We start from the raw sequence: 21,769 nt of genomic DNA, 5'->3' as shown, positions 1-21,769 counted from the left end.
GGAAGTGGTTCTAGTAGAGGTCGAGGCCAAGGACGAGGCAAAGGCTAAGGTTCAATACATGGTCATGGTCAAGGGATAGATGAGCAACCTTCTCAATTTGATAAAAGAAATCAAACATTTGCAAGAGGTCATGGAAGAGCAAGAGGAAGAGGTAATTATATGAGGTATGATGATAGAAGAAATAAATCTCAAATTGAATATTATTCTTGTCATAAATTTGGGCATTATACTTGGGAGTGTCAATCAAACATGGTAGATGAAGAGGCAAATCTGCAATCCTTGTTTTTGCACTCAGGGAGGACTCTATTGAAAAAGCGAACACATGGTACTTTGATAATGGAGTTAGCAATCATATGACGGGCGATAAAAGTAAATTTGTGGAGCTTGATACAAACAAGAAAGGTTTTGTAAACTTTGGAGACAACACAAAGGTAAAGATTGAAGACAAAAATATAATTCTTCTTGTGTGGTAAAAAGTGATTCGCTCACCTCCAGAACTCCGCCAACCAGTTTCTAGGTCAACACAGGGAAGGTAAATCACGGTTGACTACTAGCCATTAGTGCAAGTGGACAAGACATGGGGAAGGCATGTTCGGATGCACCGAGTTTTAGCCCCAAGATCTCATGTGACAATACCCCATGCCTTAACCATCACATTGCCCTGAGGGGACAAGATATATATTGCCAAGATTCTTCTTGCCATATCTTATATATTGCGCGCAGTCTTATCTTGCCACATATATGAAAAATTTTATAAAAGACAATTATTCTCTTATTTTTTTTAATCATTTTTCAATAATAATAAAGGGGAAAAATACATTAAATTAACCATTATATCCTTCGGTAATAATCTTCACAAAATTCATACATACATCAATATAAACAATAGAAAAGTACATTAAATTAACCATTATATCCTTCGGTAATAATCTTCACAAAATTCATACATACACCAGCATAAACTATAGAAAAGTACATTGAATTGACCATTATATTCTTCGGTAATAATCTTCACAAAATTCATACATACACCAATATAAACAATAGAAAAGTACATTGGATTGACCATTATATGTTGTGTCCAAATGATTTTCACATATCTTCACAATGATATGATATTGTCCACTTTAGGCATAAACCCTGATGACTTTGTTCTTAGGCTCTACCCAAAAGACCTCATTTTAATAGAGATATCTTACATCCTTTTAGATACATGATCTTTTCCAAATCTTTTTAATGTGGGACTTTGATTGTATCCCAATAATCCTCTCTCAAACAAAAGACCACAATTACTGTCATAGTCTAGACTTCCCTGCAAGCATCTGGTCACCTTGACATGCTTCAGGCCTCCCAACGAGCATCCGATCACCTTAACCTACTCCAAGCTTTCTCGCAAGTGTTCGATCACTTTGATCTGTTCCAGGCTTACCTGCAAGCATCTGCATCTAGTCACCCTAATATTCTCTAGGCTTTTCCGCGAGCATCCAATCACCCTGACATGCTCTGGGCCTCCACAAGAGCATCTGATCACCTTGATCTGCTCTGGGTCTCCTCGTAAGCATTCGGTCACTTCAAACCTGCTTCATGCCTCCCTGCGATTATTCGGTCACTCCTGACCTGACCTTCTTTGGGCCTCCCCGTGAGCATCCTGTCACTCTTGACCTACTCCGAATCTCTCCACGACTTCGTTCAAGGCCAACCCACATGACATCTGGTCTGGACCATGACTTTGCTATTATTTGTTACACTGAAGAATGTTCATATACCTTCATAATGACATGATATTGTCCATTTTGAGTCTAAGTCCTCTTAACTTTGTTCTTGGCCTCTATCAAAAGGTATCATTCCAATGAAGATATCTTATATTTTTTTAAACTTATGATCTTTTCTAAATCTTTCCAATGTGAGACTTTAATTGTATCCAAATATTATATCCTTCGATAAAAACCCTCACAAAATTCATACATTGTCTGTCACATTTGATGATGAGGAGGAAATTTTTAATGAAGAACTTTGTTCCATCTTCAATTTGATTTTGGTTCATCAATTTAGAATTCTGACTCATTTTTAGTTTTATGAGGGCGGTGAAATAAGTTTTTGGCTGATTATCCTTTTAGAGTTATTGTTTTTATATTATTTATACTAGTGCATATATGAATTTTGTGATAATTTTTATCGAAGAATATAATGGTCAATTCAATATGTTTTTCTCATTTTGAGGTTATTATCAATAAATGAGAAAACATTTAAGGGTATTTTTATAAAATTTTCACATCTGACTTTATAAAAGGAGGGTTAAATATTATTGTTTAAATATAGGAGGTAAAATATTACTAGATAGAAAATACTATCCTATTTTAAATGTAAATGTAGAGCTTTATCATACCAACTTTTTTTTTTTTATCAAACTCTACTCTTCCAATATACTTTTCTTTAAAATTTGGAGGTTTTAAAGCTGGAGAAAGCTCATCCTTTTCTTCCTATTCTTCTTCCTCTTTTTCTTCAAGAATTTAGTAAGAAACCATTTAAATAAGAGAAAGAAGGGGAGTCTCAACCGTTGGAATGGGAGACAAATTACCAGACGCGTCGGATCGGAGGAAGGAGATGGAATTGCAGACGTAGATGCCACAGCTGATCAATACTCCGGATTTACCGCTATTTGAATCAGCGCGAACTCGTTTAAACACCATGATTTGTTGTAATGTCATTTAATTATTAAATAAAATTGAATATCTTGTTTTTTTTTTTAAAAAAAGTGATAGTGGAAATATTTTAATTAATTAATTGACGATGGAAAGCTGTGGTGCATTTATTTGGGGCCACTAGAAATGGGCTGGCGGCGTTAGGATCAATCAAATGCATGGTTTTATTCTCCTTGTTGGGGGAAAAAATATTCAAATTCATATATTCATTAATTAGGGGTGGTAAAGGAACGACGTCCATTAGTAAGTTTGATATTCAATTTCATAAATTATTTATTTAATATAGTCAATTAAATAAATAAACTTAGAGCATCCAAAATGGGAGAGTGGCTCTAGTGAGCGAGCTCCCTCCACTGCTCCACAATGAGAGCGTGGAAGGGAGCTCCCTCATTTTTGATAAGAAGTGGCACCTTAAACAGGGAGCCGCTTCTTCCTATTTTTTTTTAATTTTTTGTTTTAAGTTAAAAATTATAATTTATGAGAAAATGTGGGAACTATGAAGATGTTGTTGGAAGGTTTTTTTTTATAGTGGAGAAATATGTGAGATTTTTTGTTTTTGACGTGGTACAGATGTGGCAACGAAGGAGCTCATGAAAAAGTTCCACGACTGACGATGCCCTTAATAACTTATTGTTAGAATTTATATGAAAGGTATTGCTGGTGTTGATCTACCAGCTAAGTCTGATTAAATAGCTCGACAATGAGTTGTCGACTCAAATAGATAGAGTTCGGTATGGGGATGTGAACTTGTCTCATTTATAGTCTTGAAACACCCTTTCAATTATCGAGGTACTCATTCAGGTAATAGACATACCTTTTTTAGTATTGTCATTACCTACTTAATCTCGTCGGTCACTGAGTTATCCCTTTGGATATCGACACACTCCTTCGGGTAAGCTTATCCCTACATATAAAAATATTAAGGTCGGGGTGAAAGTTAGACCTTATTTTCTTAATACGATATTATCCCGTCCAGGTACTTATGGTTTATCAGCAATCGTCTCCCAAGATATAATAACTTATGTCTTGAAATAGGAGCACTCCAAATTTCAAACATGGTCGAACTTTCGAAGCCTAGTAACTCTTAAGAGAGATGATAGAGGAGAGAGAGAAGAGAACTCAAGAGGAGAATTCACAGATTGAGAATTGAGTGATTTGAATCAAAAGAGTACAATTTCTTTTATAGGGATGAATGATTACTTTCAAAGGGTAAAGAGTTTCTTCCAAAAGGTGAGAAGACATGGGGGTGTCTTTTCACTTAATATAATCAATTATCATTAATTGATTCAATTAATCAATACTATTAGTTAATTAAATTAATGCTATAGTTATAATTTATTTTATTAATTATTTACTTAATTAATATAAATATTAATTAATTAATTTTACAATCATCGATTAATCTTTTAATTAATCAATGAAATTAATTCTAATTTCACACCCTTAATAGTTCCACATGAATTGACATTCATGTATACTCAAGTTAGCGTTCTTGTAATCTCATCCATGAATTCAACTTGTGTGCGAGCTAAAACTTCAGTTCTATCATACCAGACCAACCCTTCCTTAGATATTAATTTTTCATTTACTCAAGAAATTAGTTTATGATGATCTACTCGTAAAATAACTATCTTATCCCTATTTAATTTATTGGTTAACAAAACCAATCTTCCAACAACCCCTCGTATAAATGAAAATTATAGATAAGTTTCAAGTCTTAAATAAGAGTTTCATCAGAAGACTATCACATTAGGAGAGGTGGCTTGTGGTTTTGAACGTTCCATAGTGGAATATGATCAGATTTACTTGGTTGTCTGATAAGTCCACAATTAGGTGTCACAAATGAACTCCAAATTAATTAAGTGTTTGAAAACCCTCACTGTTGGGATCTAGCATGCTAAACACGCGAAAAGTGCAGTGGAAATTAACTAGATCCTCTATTCAGCAGATCCATGCGAAGGGAAGAAACATTGCTAAAAATAATCTATACTAAGTTACATGATAGGATTATACCCTTGATGTGTGCACACAATCTCCCGACGGCTCGGATCTCAGTACGATCACATGTTCGCGCCTCTACGGTATCCACACGAACAAGTCTTGCCTTTGTTTGTCTCACAAACTCACAAGATGGAGATGGAAATCACTTAAGGTTGTGCTACCAACCACAATGGTGATTTTGGCCAAGAGAGGGAAGGAGGAAGAAGAAGAAGAAGAAGTCCAAAGGTTTTTCACCTTCTCATCTAATGAAAAATATCATCCAAAATGATATATATATCCATTTCATGAATACCAAAGGGTTTTGCCCTTTCATCTTCAAATCCAATGGCTCAAAATTAACCATTCAATCCATTGGTTCAATTTTGACCATTTAAATCCTTGGTGAACTCGAGTTCACCCAATGAATCTAACTCATTGATTCTCATGCAATTTCGAATTCAATGAATCATCATTTCATTTAATCGAATTGACTCAATGAGTCTAGTTTGAATTGGACTTAATCCAACAATTAGATCCAATTGAGTCTTACTCAATAAGTCCAATTCAGATTAGACTTAATCCAATAAAGTCATCTCCATATCTACTTGTTCTTTATGTGTGACCCAATAGGTTCTCATAACGTTGGCAATGTACCCAAATCAACATTTAAATACATAAGCAATGAGTGACATCTAGCAAGACATCATTGCTACTCAAGTGACGAGAAAGTCGAGATCCGACCTAACCTGTCCGTGGCTATTATCTTATATGACTTGGTCCCTCTATCCTTGATATCTAAATTGATCAATGAGGTATAGACCATGTCATCCTCTTATCAATCTTTGTGTTTCTTAATCTCTAAGTAGACACACTCAATCAAATAAGCTCAGTATTTCATATTAATTCATTTGTGCATAACCATATTTTCTTGTGTCCTACTAATCAAGAGGCCCACAGATATCGTTTCTGTCATATGGAAGGGATATATCCCATTTACATCGCTCACATCCCTCCGCATAATTCATTGCATACCCAGTGATCGACTTTATTGTCCACCTTGTTACAGGTGACGTTTGCCGATACCAAAGTAGACAACTCCTTATGTAGGGAACCGTAGTGACTTCAGGTTTAAGGACTATTCATACCAATAGTCATATGAGAATGTTTATGACACTCATATAACGATCCATGAAACATTCTTATGGTGGGTCATTCAGTATATATTCTCTAATATATACCCATGTGTCAACCTGATATCTCATATCCATGACTTATGAGATTAAGTCATCCATTGACCTACATGCTAGTCTCAATGCATTAATATTGTCCTTGTATATTAATGCTTGACTAGGAATAGTTAAGAGTAGCATTCTATGTATATCTACAATATCTCACTATCAATTTAACCAATTGATATACTGTAGATAAGAACCTACTACCCAAGGACATTATTATACTTATTCAATCAGCACTGAATTGAAACAAATGTAATAACCAATTTTTCCTTTTATTAATAATGAAATATGATTCAACAAGAGCCCTTTACAATCATCTCATAATTGGTACTAGGACTAATACTAACACTCACTACCCAAAGAAATGATATAGCATAGGGCCCAAGTCGAATCTCATGAGGAAAACTAACAGTAGAGTGTTGGTTTTAGATTAATGACTATTTTTGGGATTTTCTCCATAGAATTGGTGGTTGTTGGGTTTTTGTTGGATTATAAATTAAGAAACAAAATGCTATCAAGAAACAAAACACAATTAGATAAATTTGATCAAAACAAAGGAATTAACCCTAAGGGCAACTAAAAACTTAACAAATCAAAACTACACTTAATCATCACCCCTCAAGAAGCTAAACTGACTTGCACTTAAGAACAAGCTATCTACTTAATAAAAATTAGACTAAACGAATGAATGCAAGATGATGAAATTAAACTTATCAGAAGTAACAAAAGTTTTAGAACTAAGAGCAAAATGCATAATTAATTGCAACTGATCAAAATTACAGAACAAAAATTCAGAATTAAAATTGTAGAAATAGAATTTACTAAAACTAGTTGGAGAACTGATTTGCAGGAATAAGAATTTTAAAAACAAAAGTTACAGAATCAAGTTGCAGAAATCAGTAATGCAGAAACTAAAAACAAATTGAAATTGTAGGAATGAAAGTTGTTGAACAGAACTGCAAAAATCTAGCTACAGAAACAAAAAAAAACAGAATTAGTTTGCAGAAATTAGATCTTGAGAAACGAATCTACAGATTCAAAATTACAGAGTTCAGAATTAGAGTAGCAAGGAATTCGAGAACGAGATCTACAGAAACAAAGATGCAGAAACATATAAATTGCAGAATTTAAATCTAAACCATCTCCGAACAAAACTACTCTTCTAACAAGTCTCTCCTTGTCGTCACACAAGGAACCTCTATGAAAACCTCACTTTGGTGTTGAAGAAGAAGCTCACACCCGCTAAACTCAGCTTAACCTTCACTAGCACCAAAGGAAACCTCTCCGAGCGAAGCTGGTGAAGATTGGAACTGCCAAGCTCAAAATTCTGCAAATCTACAATCTGAACTCTTTGGATCTGTTGGTTAGATGATGAATAATGGAGTGTCGTTGGAAGGGCTCAGTAGCACAGAAAGAATGCTGTCAATACTTGCTGATGGAAGATGGAGCCATTGTCACGAGAGAAATGACTTTTGATGATGGCTGAAATAGAGTAAACGCAGAAACAAATTTGAGCTCTGGAGAAACAATCGTTGGTGCGTGCAAATGATTAGGGTCTGGAAGCAAATGGATGAAGTTTCAATGCCAATGCTACTTGCTGAGAAGTAGATCTGGAAGAAGATGGTGGGCTGTGATCGCGCGGAAGGAAGATGAGCGCGGATGAACAGTAGCATAAGCCACTGTTCATCCATAAAAAAACTGGTTTTTATATCAGGTTTTGAACTGGAATTGAAAGTGGGTTTAGGTTGGGTTCTAGGGATTTGGTGAGAGAGTTTGACTTGGGTTAATCTCAAGAAGTAGGCTCAACTTTGATGAATTGGATCCAAGTCAAATTCATTTGGTTCCATGAACCAAACTCCCTACAAAACAAAAGATGCAATTATTAGATAAAATTCCACAAAATGTAAAGGAAATGCATCAAAGCTCTCCATGAATCTCAACTCATAAAATATAAGATAAAGCAAGAATTAATTATATGAGAAGATATAAAGTATTCCATTTAAGAACTAAAAATATGCACCAAAATCCTACTTATTACTGTCCAATGAACTATATCTTGAATTGTTCAGTCATTGATGTAAACCAAGACAATTATATTTGATCCGGGTATGGATCAGTAGGATGCCACGTAGATGAAAGGATAAGGAATTTGCCAAAGTGATTCCTGTAGAAATTAAGAAAAAGAAAAAACTAGCCATATTATTAAATCTAAAAATTGATATTAGAAATACAAAGTATAAATCTTTATATGGCTAAGTTAAGAAACCCTTAACCCTAAATAGAAAAGAGAAAAAGACTAAATTACCCTAAAAACTATAAATAAATAAATATATATATATAATCTAACATCCCCCTTAAACTCACGACGCTACAACTAGAAACATTGAGAGTTTGTCAGAAAATAAATAAAAGTGTGAAGCGGAATATGTCTTGGTAAATATATCAGCAATCTATAGATTTGAAGGAATAAAAGACAATGTATGTTGGTGCAATTTTCCTTGGGTCAAAGTTGACCAGGTTGATTAAGTTTGAGTTGGCTCAAGCTTGAGTCTTAATGTCTGAGTTTTGATATTTGACAATATATGGAGATTGCAGTGCAATTATTCATATGGGAGATTGATAGTCAAAGTTTGACTAGATGTCAAGTAAGTCAAGGTTGACCGGATGCTTGACTGGGAAGTCTTAATAGGATGTTAGGCAAGGGCAAGACCAATGGGAAGGTTGGCAGAAGAAGATAATTCAAGTGGATTATTGTTGACCGGACACTTGGGGTGGAAGTCTAGATGAGTGAAATCGGGCAATGGAAAGTCCTAGTCAAAGAAGCCAGGTAGTTGAAAATATCCCGATGATTGAAATTGGGCAATGAAAAGTTCAGGTGAGTGAAGCTATACAGTTGAAGAAGTCCCAGTAAGTAAAGCCAGACAATAGAAAGTCTTGATGAGTAAAGCTAGGCAGATGGAAATCCTGGTGAGTGAAGTCAGGTGAAAAGGTTTAGTGAGCGAAGCTAGGTAGATGGAAATCCTAGTGATTGAAGTCAGGTGGAAAGCTCTAGTGAGTGAAGCTAGGTAGTAAGAAAATCTTGGTGAGTGAAACTAGGTGAAAAGCCCTAGTGAGTGAAGCTAGGCAGTGAGAAAATCTTGGTAATTGAAATCAAGTAGTAAAGAGTCCTAGTAACTGAAACTAAGCAGTGCAAAAGTCCTTGTGAGTGAAGCCAGGTAGTGGAAATCCAGATGGGTCAAGATTGACTGAACACCTGGTGTTTGAAAGTCCAAGTGGGTCATGAAAGACCGGACACTTGGCACGAGATGGTAAATCCAGGTGAGTCAAGGTTGACCGGATACCTGTTGTTTGGAAGTCTAAGTGGGTTATGGAGGACCAGAAACTTGACACGAGACGGTAAGTCTAAGTGGGTCAAGGTTAACCGAACACTTGACACGTGGAGAAAAGTCTAAGAGGGTCAAAGGATTGACTGGGCACTTGGTGACAAAATCCCAACAGGTCACTATTGACAGGATGTTGGACGTGGGAACCCTAGACTTGAGTTAAGTAAGTTTAAGTTGATTAATCGATTGAGAGTGGCGCAAATCAATCAGTTGATCCATTAGGCAGTGCTTTTTAACGTAAAAAGGCTTCCCAATCGATCAGTTGATCGATTGGAGCTGGTTTTCTTGCGATGACCCGAGGCAGTCAGAATTGATTGGTCAATCGATTCCGGGGTCTTCTACAAGAGAACAAAAGACATCTAGATCGATTAGCTGATCAATCCTGCTGAGGTATTCAAAGCAAGAAAAGCTAAAGGGATTCAAAGTTCAAAGTGTTGAGTCGTGTTTCGATTTGTATTTACATTTGCTTCCTTGTTTCGAGTTGTATTTTCTTGTTCTTGAGTTGTATGAGTTTTCTCCACCTCTATATTGTTCTGAGAAGGAGTGTATTTCATAATGGAGAGTGTGCTTGGCGTGAATCCTTGGATTAGTTACCTCATCTTGAGATAGATACCAAGTAAATCTTCGTGTTAGCATTGAGGAGCTTGACTTCCTGTTTCCACTACATAAGATCATCATCAATGAAGCGAGCGAGCTATTCACCCCCACTCTAGTTCCAGGTGTCCCAATAATATGATGGTGCTAATATGAAGATGATGACGAGTAATGTAACAAGTAATGTGATGGTACCATGAGTGTATTATTATTATATTTTTTAATTTTAATTATTCAAAAAAAATTATAAAGTTTAAAATTAAAAATTTAATAAAATGGGTAAATAATAAAACATGAGTGCATTTTAAAATATATTTAAAATATAGTTATTTAATATGATATAATTTTAAGATGATTGAGCGGACAATGATACCCATAAATAATGAGTATTAATGTTAAAAGGAATGTGGGTGAAAGAGATGTGTTGTTATAGAGTATGTGATAGTGGACCCCATGATTTTTTATTAGATCGATGGTGAATGTTATAAGGGCATCCATAGTGGTTAGAGCTCATTGAGAGCTTCTTCGTTGCCACATCCGCACCGTATAAAAAGTAAGAAAACCTCATATCTCTCTCCACTATCAAAAAAACCTCTCAACAACTCCTTCATGGGTCCCACACTTTTTATTATATATAATTCTCTCTCTCCTTCATATTTTACATTATATACCATTAAATTTTTATAAAATTTAAATTCATAAATTGTTAACATGGAATAACATTAATAATTAAAAAAATACATAAATATTATAGTACATTAAATAAAAAGGCATAAATTATAATAATATGTAAAAATAAACTTAAACACATTTACACCAGGAGATGTCTCTGTTTAATTTTTTCAACCATTTTCTCATCATGTAAATAAAGTTGTCATGATGTCATCTCACTAATATCCATTCATAAGAATTTTATAATCCTTATGAAACATTTCGATTTCTCGTAAAGTCATTTTTTGCATTTGATATTCTTTAATATCTTGTCATTCTTTGTCGATGCTATATTTCATTGTGTCGCCCTCTCTGACTTTAGTTATGCGCTTTCTCTTTGCTGTCTTTTGTCCTATCGGACGAATGCAGACTTCAGAGTCATCCAAATCAACACTCGTATTTGGATTTGATATTGAATTGTTTCCCCCTGATTCAGATGTCCTTGCCTTCTTGTTAGAGTAATAAGCAACTGATTGTGGAGTATATTTCTCATACTCTTTGAGAACCCTCCACACATGCATATGTTGGGACCAAAAAGTAGCTAGAGGGGGGGGGGGGGGGTGAATAGCTCGTCGCGTGCTAGGTGCTCGTCGTTGCTTGTTTCTTCAAAGATGCGCAGCGGAAATACAAGAAACAAACCACACAACGCTAACAAGGTTGGTTTACTTGGTATCCACTTCACAAGAGGTGACTAGTCCAAGAATCCACACCTACTCACGCACCCTCCACTAATAAAACCCTCCTTTTCGGTAACTACCAAAGGCGGAGAAGCCCTACAAGTTCACACTACAAGAAGAAGGGGAAATGATACAAAATACAAGCACAAAGTTTACGATGAGTACAAGAAACCCTAACCCTAGCTTTCTTTCTCTTGCAATAGATCCGTCTCTTGACTTGGAAGAACCTCCAAGAACTTCAAGAACTGGCGTGGAGAGCTCTGTGGAATCGCTGGTGAAGATTTGAGGTCTGTCGTGGAAGCAATGCCGAAGGAAATGAACAACTGCGGCTTAAATCAACGCTAACGGTCGAATCCCGATCGATTGGAATGCTCCCAATCGATCGGGGAGGCTTTGGATCGATCCACGGATCGATCCAGAGCGCCTCTGTGCTCTGGAAAAACGCCTGGATCGATCCACGGATCAATCCAGTGCTTATCGTGCGAAGCAGCAGCGTCCCAATCGATCCATTGATCGATTGGGACCTCTGGATCGATCAACTGATCGATCCAGAGGCTTTCTGTGCGCTGGGAAACTGCCTGGATCGATCTACTGATCGATCCACTGATTGATCCACTGATCAATCGACTGATCGATCCACTGATCAATCCACTGATTGATCCACTGATTGATCCAGCTCTTGGTTTTTACCCAAAACCAAGTCTCAAGCCTCCCAAACCAACATTCGGTCAACCTTACCCTGTTGGTACGTCATGCCTAGCATCTAGTCACTTCCTTGACCTGCTAGGACTCCCTCACCAAGTGTCCGGTCAATCCCTTTGACCTACTTGGACTTTTCTTCATCATGCCTGGCTTCACTCACCAGGACTTTCACCTAGCTTCACTCACTAGGATTTCTCTGCTGCCTGACTTCACTCACCAGGACTTTCATTTCGCCTAACATCCCAGTTAGGACTTCCCAGTCAAGTATCCGGTCAATCCTTGACCTACTTGACTCTTCTTCAATCAACCTTGTATTGTCAAACATCGAAACCCAAACCAAGACTCAAGCTTGGTCAACCAGGTCAACCTTGACCTGAGAGATGTTACACCAACAATCTCCCCCTTTTTGATGTTTGACAATACCACAATAACACTTACAATATCACATGTAAGTTAGGCTAATCTCATAGCCTCATTCTTCTTCATGCCACTAGGTAATGAACACATAAGTTAAGCTCTCCATTCTCCCCCTAAGAGGACAAACTCCCTCTAGGTAATGAATGCCTAATTTACTCCCATTCACAAGTCCTTTCATTCTCCCCCTATTGTCACACATCAACCCATCTTTGAACACTGATCAACCCATGCCCCAATTTCGGGCACACATCAACAAATCCACTTATTGAAAACTCTCCCCCTGAAGAATTGCTCATCACGGTTCACAACTTCACTCGTTGTGATCAACACGACAATGAAGGGCCCATTCCCTTCATTATCAACAATGCTCGCCCTGGAGCAATAACAAAGTCCAATGACCCAAATGAAGGTCTCATACCCTTCATTTATCCTTAACCCTACATTCTTCCTCAATGTAGGCAAATGCCCATCCTTGAGCATTATCCACATGAAACCAGTTGAACAATGAGGATATCCACTCCCCAGTAAAGTTTAAATGCTCAACCTTGAGCATTTTCTCACACAGAAGGTTAACCACCTTCCAAGGTTCATGAAAAATAATTTTCATGTCTTTAAAGAGTCCCTCTCCCTAAAGACATGGTGATAAATTTTGTCATTGCACCAACAATGAGTTGGAATCCCTAAACCTTTAGGAAACCCAAATTTTGAAGTTGTGAGGTTCAAATCTTTAAAATTTGAAACAAACCTCAACCTAAACTTCAATATAGTCTTCCTTAACCAATCCATCCTTGTTTTCAACATGAAAAATTCCCTTTTTATGTATACAAATATATTTTGAGGGGTTTGGAATGGTTACCTAGACTAACATAGGTTCAAAATGCTGAAATCAGGCATTCCCAGCCAAGATCAGCAACTTGGATCGATTGGAGTTGAGTTCCAATCGATTGAACCTTTCTGAATCGATCCACTGATCGATTCAGGAGGGCTGGATCGATCGGTGGATCGATCCAGACAGCTTCTGTTCGCGAGAAGCCTTCTCTCAATCGATCGCCCGATCGATTGAGACCCTTCAATCGATCGGGTAATCGATTGAGATCTGATAGTTGCTGAAATTTCATTTCAGTCAACTTCAAAAACCCCTAGAAAATTCTACAAAATTCCAAAAATCGTGAAAATTTGTGTAGACATTATTTAGGGTATATATTATTAAGGAAAAATAGTTTTCTATGAAAATACATCATATTTTTCAACGATTGACACAAACTTAAAAACTTACAAAGACTTTAGTGTTTTCTTCAAGTTTGTGTCTAACTATTCAATGGTGATTACTATCAAAAGATAGCCTTCACCAAAGTTTTCCAAAATCATTTTAAAAACATTTTCAAAACCAATATCCCACCATGTTCCTTGGGCATAATGCACATGATTTGTACATTAGCTTTTCCAATGATGGGAAAAACACATAACTATGTGTTTTGATGAACTTAAAACTCAAACGAATGTACTAAATCAACATCTTGAGTTATGTTCATCATCCTAACACCTCACTTGTATCTAATGTGCACTAAATCACATACAAGTCATCTTATAGGTCTTTGTGAGATGTAAATTTTGGTTTTGCCCTAATCTAGGGATCATGCATATCTTTCTAGGCATTTTGAGTGGTAAACATCCACCAAGGATGTTACTTGTTGATTTCACTTGTTTATAAATGCCTTTTGTCCTTAATTTTAAGGAAATAAACATAATGCATGATAATGTTATGGCATACATCAAAATGGATTAGCTTTCAAAAGAAAGATTCCTATAACTACATGATGTATGTATGACATGACATGATATTTTTGTATTTTTCATAGTAAGTCATGAATACAAAATACAAAACTAAATATGATGTCATGGCATATAGTGAGCAAACAATCATGGCAAGGTTTAGCATAAATAAAATACCTAGATTACCTATCTAGGTGTCCTTAAACCTTAGCTAAGTTAAAACTTAAACCTAGACTAAATGCTCCAAGAAAATGCCAAAACCTAACTTGGCATTTCTAATTCTCTTGATTAACTTATGCCAATTGAAATTAAGCTTATTCTTCAAATGTTGGCATATTTCGTTCTTCCACAAGAGTAGCACTTTGAAATTAAGGCTTAAATTGGCCTTAAATTTCCTAAGAACATACCAAAATCCCAACTTGATAGTTCTTATGAATTTTCCAATTTGTGTCACTTAAAATATCATCCAATTTATCAAATTGTGACACATTTTACTCTTCTCAAGAGTAAACATAAATCCATTTCATTTTCAAAGGTTAATAATAACCTTGAAAATGCTCCTTGAGTGTCAATTTCTTCAAAGTTGGGTTAACTACCATTCTTCTTAGAATTGACACTCTCTAACCCATCTATGGGGTAGAGAAGATGCTCCTAGGAACCCAAAACCTATTGGTGCTCCTTGAATGCTCTAGGTATTCACTAGGGATAACTTCCCTAGATACCTTCCTAGTGACCTTGTTTGGCTTCTTAGAAGCCTTGATCACTTTTTCTAGATCAACTCTAGGGATTGCTTCCCTTGTGACTTTGTTTGTGACTTTCTTAGACTTCTTAGAAGTCTTACTCACATTTATTGCAAATATACTCTTAGGGATGACCTCCCTAGTATTTTTTACTTGCCCACTAGGCTTAGGGTTGGTTCCATAGCTATATGGAACCCTATGGTAAGTAGGTGTATCCTTTTTGATTTTAGGTTTGTATCCCAAACCTCTATGGCCCTTGGATGACCTTGTGTCATATTTGTGATTTTTCTAAGGGTCTTCTCTAATTTATCAAGTCTTGACCTCAAGACTTGATTTTTTCCTTCCATAATTCTTCAACCTTAGGTTTTTCACTAAAACCTTGATTTTTCTTCTTCTTAGGCACATACCTAGAATCCTTAGGATTCTTGCCTAAGTTCCTATCTACCTTTCTAAACCTAAGTTGAGAGGTTTTAGCATGATAAGCTACATGATTTTCTTTAATTTTATCATGCCTCCTATTTTCATGGTAAATAGCATTTAAATGATATAAACTTGAACTATCATGCTTTTTACCATTATTCAAAGGGATAGGCTCAATAAAGGTTACCTTTCTTTTTACCTTGGAGGCTCCCCCTTGAGTTGAGCTTCCTCCTTGAGCCTTGACCACCTTCTTCCCCTTAGGGCATTGACTTCGGTAATGCCCCTTTTGATTGCAAGAGAAGCACACAATGTGCTCCTTGCTCTTCTTTGTTCCGGGGATGGTCTCCTTGGGCTTCTCCTTGCCCTTTAATGCCACTTGGCCCTTCTTCTTGGCCAATTTAGGGCATTTGCTCTTGTAATGCCCATGTTCCCTACATTCAAAGCATATAATATGATTTTTTATTATTAATTGAAATGTTTATACCTTTTTGTGTAGGGATGACACTTTCTCCTTTGGATCCGGAGGTAGAAGCCTCCTCTTGATCCGAAGATGATATTCCTCCATTTGATTTTGCTTGACTTGTGGAGGTGGAAGCTTCTTCATCCTCTTCTTCTCTTGACCCGGATGTGGAGGATTCTTCTTGCTCTTGTTCCGGTGTCAATGAAGATTGCTCCCCCTCAATCCTAGAGGTGGAGGCTTCACCTTCTTCTTCATCTTCATCCTCTTGTACATGAAACAAGGAATATACTCCTTCCTTGCTCTTTTGATTGCTCTCCTTTGAGGATGAAGCTTCTTGGACCTCCTCTTCGGAGGTTGAGCATCTCTTAACCTCGGAGTCCTCCTCTTCTTGGTTTTGATCCATTGAGTCGCCCTCTTTGGATTCTCCTTGATTTGGTCCAGTGGAGGGGATCTCATGAATCCTTGCCAATTTGCTCCAAAGCTTCTTGGCATCTTTAAACTCTCCAATTTGTTCCAAGATGTTGCTTGGTAATAAATTGACCAAAAGCTTGGTCACTTTGTCATTGGCCTCACATCTCTGGAGTTGCTCCTTACTCCATTTGCTTTTATTGAGAGCTTTGCCTTTGGAGTTCTTTGGAGCTTCAAAACCTTCCATAAGAGCAAACCATTGCTTTATCTCCACCATTAAGAAATTCTCGATCCTTGATCTCCAAAGATTGAAGCTTGTAGATATGTACGGTGGAGCCACCCTTGTGTCAAATCCAAATCCATCTTAGAATTGCATCTTGAAGTTGAGCTTCTTAAATTCTTTGACTTTGATGAATTTGCTCCAACTTCTTCACCCTCTAGCTTTGCTTGTTTTGTTTGCCCCTTCCGGCGATGATTCCGGTGAAGAGCGGCCTCGCTCTGATACCACTTGTTGGGACCGAAAAGTAGCTAGAGGGGGGGGGGGGGGGGAATAGCTCGTCGCGTGCTAGGTACTCGTCGTTGCTTGTTTCTTCAAAGATGCGCAGCGGAAATACAAGAAACAAACCACACAACGCTAACAAGGTTGGTTTACTTGGTATCCACCTCACAAGAGGTGACTAGTCCAAGGATCCACACCTACTCACGCACCCTCCACTAATAAAACCCTCCTTTTCGGTAACTACCGAAGGCGGAGAAGCCCTACAAGTTCACACTACAAGAAGAAGAGGAAAGGATACAAAATACAAGCACAAAGTTTACGATGAGTACAAGAAACCCTAACCCTAGCTTTCTTCCTCTTGCAATAGATCCGCCTCTTGACTTGGAAGAACCTCCAAGAACTTCAAGAACTGGCGTGGAGAGCTCTGTGGAGTCGCTGGTGAAGATCTGAGGTCTGTCGTGGAAGCAATGCCGAAGGAAATGAACACCTGCGGCTTAAATCAACGCTAACGGTCGAATCCCGACCGATTGGAATGCTCCCAATCGATCGGGGAGGCTTTGGATCGATCCACGGATCGATCCAGAGCGCCTCTGTGCTCTGGAAAAACGCCTGGATCGATCCACGGATCGATCCAGTGCTTATCGCGCGAAGCAGCAGCGTCCCAATCGATCCACTGATCGATTGGGACCTCTGGATCGATCCACTGATCGATCCAGAGGCTTTCTGTGCGCTGGGAAACTGCCTGGATCGATCCACTGATTGATCCACTGATCAATCGACTGATCGATCCACTGATCAATCCACTTATCGATCCACTGATTGATCCACTGATTGATCCAGCTCTTGGTTTTTACCCAAAACCAAGTCCCAAGCCTCCCAAACCAACATTCGGTTAACCTTACCCTGTTGGTACGTCATGCCTAGCATCTAGTCACTTCCTTGACCTGCTAGGACTCCCTCACCAAGTTTCCGGTCAATCCCTTTGACCCACTTGGACTTTTCTTTGTGCCAAGTATCCGGTCAATCCCTTTGACCTACTTGGACTTTTCTTCATCATGCTTGGCTTCACTCACCAGGACTTTCACCTAGCTTCACTCACTAGGATTTCTCTGCTGCCTGACTTCACTCACCATGACTTTCATTTCGCCTAACATCCGAGTTAGGACTTCCCAGTCAAGTATCCGGTCAATCCTTGACCTACTTGACTCTTCTTCAATCAACCTTGTATTGTCAAACATCGAAACCCAAACCAAGACTCAAGCTTGGTCAACCAGGTCAACCTTGACCTGAGAGATGTTGCACCAACAGCATATACTTAAAATCCTTGTTATTTTTGTTGGCTTTTCACGTATTCAGTGTATTCTCCAACACATTCTCGTCACTCCAATCGCTTTGACGATTTGTATAAAAATTATTATAAGTTACAGAAAATTCATTTACCATTAGTGCAAACCTATAATAATGTGATTTCAGCAGCTGATAGCTTCTCCTCATAGATCCAGTGGTGTGATGCTTTTGTGATAATCAGCTATACGTTTCCAAAAAACTTGATCCTTCTGGTCATTACCAATAATTGCATTGGTGCTGATAGTTGCCCATGACTTTGCAAGGACCACATCTTTATCGAGAAACCAAAATCTTCATTTCGATTCATTTTTCTCCTGCTCAACTTCACGCTCTTCTTGTGATGAGTGTGGTGGCAACTGAGTTGCTTGAATAGATGATTGTGTTAGAGATTCTTTGTCGCTGATTGATGAACCAATAGTAGCCCTTCTTGATTCATTCGAAAGTATGACTGGTGGTTGAGTAGGAGAAAATACGTAAGGATAAGGCATCCCAAGTTGACTACCTATGGCTGACCAATCTTGAGGTGGATACATACCAAATGGAACTGGAGCGACGTTACTTGGATTTGTCAAAAAAGTTTGAGAACTTTGGGAATTTGGGAAATTTGGAGAATATTGTGGAATATATGAAATATTTTAAAAATTTAGAGGATATTATGTGTGAGATAAAATATGAGGATATTGGATATCTGGAGGAATGCGAATATTTTGAAAAGATGTATTTTCTTCCGTATTTGAAGAATTCAAAAGATTTGTAAATGAAGTATTGAGATTTTCATCCATCTTGAATACAAATAGGTAATGAAAGGAAGAAATAAGTAGAGAGCAAAGATAACAATGGAATGAATAAAAAAAATAAAATTGATCCTATATTTATAAATTATTTTAAAAATTAAAGTTACCGTTGAACAACATCTTTTTATCCATTGTTCAATGACATACAACATACAATGACTAATATAAATTAGTCGTTGTTGCGTTTTTTTTTAACAAGTATTAAAGAAATATTTTAATATAAAATAAAAAAAAAATAAGTGGAAGAAGTGGCTCCGTAACCATGGAGCCGCTTCTTCCATTAAATTGAAAAACCTCCCTCCACTATGGGAGGGAGGTTTTTCCAACATGTCAGCTCATAATGGGAGCTCTAATGGGAGTGGGTTGTGGATGTCCTTAAGCCTTTGTCTACGTGACATATCACTTAATTGGCTAGATCTCATAAATATCTTGTGCTAAATTTAATAGAATATATATATAAAAATAAAAATAAAAGAGATTATTTAGTTTATTTGTGTAAAGATTATGGACTTACGAGACCAAATCCTCTAGTCCACAAAAAAGTGGACTATGGGATAGACTACTTGTAATTACGATCGAATCGTGGTCGTAATCCGACCGCAATTGGTTACTATCCCTTCATGAGTTCATCGTCCCCCATGTTGTAGTTTGGGTCGGAACGGGTGGCCGGAGATCACTCGGAGGCCGCTGGTGGCAAGCAAGTGGCTTGGCTTTTTTGTGGACCAAGGGATCTGACCTCATGGACTTACGGTACTAAGTCCAATCATATTTTATTATAAGTATTTATTTTTAAATGATATTTTATATATTTTTTATATAATTTGTATTTTTAAAATTTTTTATACATATTTTTGTGTATTTAAATAAATTTAAATATTCAAAATATAATAATAATTATACAAACACATTAGTAATGGTATATCAAAATAATATTTAGATAATTTAAAAAGATTAATTTATATAGTTGAAGAATATTGTTGTCATTTAACTAAAAATTAAGTTTGGAATTAATTATTCATCAAACATTCAAATTTTACCTTGTATTAGCTTTAATTTCCATTTCCAAACATTCCATACTTTAGCTTCTCACTAATTTCAAAATAATCTCTATAAGAATCACTTTTAAATAAGCAAAAGCTGTCCCAAACACTTCCTAAAGCCGTTGTTAAAGCTTGCTTAGCATTGAGCTTGTGACTAAGTGATTAACGAATTCACGATCAAACCGTAAGCACACGATCAAGTGACCAACAACTTTAAGCTCATGATGTGTTATTAGTGTTGGTTAGTCCTAGGAAAACGTACCGGTTCCACTGTACAAAAAATTTTATACAAGAGTCGAACCTTTCCTTAAATAACCTATTGTGTTCTTTAGAAGTTAAATTAGGAATCACAGACGGAACTTAACATCATTGATTCCAAATTTAACTTATCTGCTCTTAATGGTTTAGATTTGAATCGCAAGCGGAACTTAACACTATTGATTCAAATCCACCCATGTTATTAATTTCATTAAATATTAATTTCCAAAATTGGCTTCTAGGACTGCATGGCGAGGCACATGACCTTCTTGGATATGAGAGCAACCACCACCGCCTAGACAAAGCCTTTTAAGAAAAGCTAATATTTAATTTCCTTAAATAACTCTAGGTTAACCAAAAAGAACAATCGAATCACAAATTCGAAAAACAAAACAAAAGAAACACATCTTCGAAATAAATCCGAAAATCTAGAATCTAATGCCTCTTATGTTTGGAATTCATACAAAAGAAATACAACTAGTATGATGCGGAAATTAATTACTAATTATACCTTCCTTTGTATGCAACGACCTCTTGATCTTTTACCGTATTCCTCTTCTTATCCCGAACGTTGTGTGGGCAACGATCTACCGAGATGAGAATCCACCTAAGCCATCTTCTTCTCCAAGCATTATTCGGCCACCACAAATATTCCATGAATAGATGTGGTTTGGCCACCACCACCAAGCTCCAAGGGATGCTTCATTTCTCTCCTTCTTCTCCATGCTAAAATCCAGCCATCTTCAAGCTCCATGAGATTACAAGGTCCGGCCAATGAAGAAGAAAGAAAAGGAAGAAGGAAAAAATAATAGGGCCGGCCACCATCAAGGAAGAAAAGAGAGGAAGAAAAATAATAGAGTCGTTAGCCATGAAGGCACCTCTACCTCCTCTTTTATATTTCTTGGTCTTGGCAAATAAAGAAATTTAATTAAAAACTTCCTTAATTTTTTTTCCATTAAAAAGAAAATTTTATTTAATTAAAAACAATTTTCCTTTTCATTATTACATGGTCGGCCACTTATTTCCCCAAAACAAGGAGAGTTTTAATTAAAATAAAAATTAAAACTTCCTAATTTGTTTCCAAAAATTTATAAAAAATTTCTCCAATAATTTTTCCCGTGGGTTATAAAAAGGAAATTTTATAAATTAAAATCTTTCTTTTAAACATGTGGATAATTTCAAAAAGGAAAGTTATTTTTTAAAAAATTAAAATCTCTTTTCAATTTACAAATAAGGAAAGATATCAAATCTTTTCTTAATCTTTTGTAAAAACTAATAAAAGAGAATATTTAATTTTTAAACTCTCTTTTAAATCATGAACATGGTTAAAAAAGAAAAGTTTTCTCAAAATTAAAATCTCCTTTCAATCTACAAATAAGAAAAGATTTCAAATCTTTTCTTAATCTTTTGTAGAAAGCTATAAAAGGAAAGATTTAAATTTTAAACTCTCTTTTAAAACCATGATATCCATATAAGAAATAATTTTAATAAAAATTCCTTTTAATTTTCTAGTGGCCGGCCACCTAAGCTTGGGACCCAAGCTTTGGCCGGCCACCAACTTGGCTCATCCACTTGGTCTTGGCCGACCTTAGCTTGGGTTCCAAGCTAGCTTGGTCGGCCCCATTAGGA

The sequence above is a fragment of the Zingiber officinale genome, chromosome 4B (assembly GCF_018446385.1).
Source record: "Zingiber officinale cultivar Zhangliang chromosome 4B, Zo_v1.1, whole genome shotgun sequence".
NCBI lineage: Eukaryota > Viridiplantae > Streptophyta > Magnoliopsida > Zingiberales > Zingiberaceae > Zingiber > Zingiber officinale.
The sequence above is the reverse complement of the archived record's forward strand: the minus strand, read 5'-3'. Positions refer to the sequence as shown.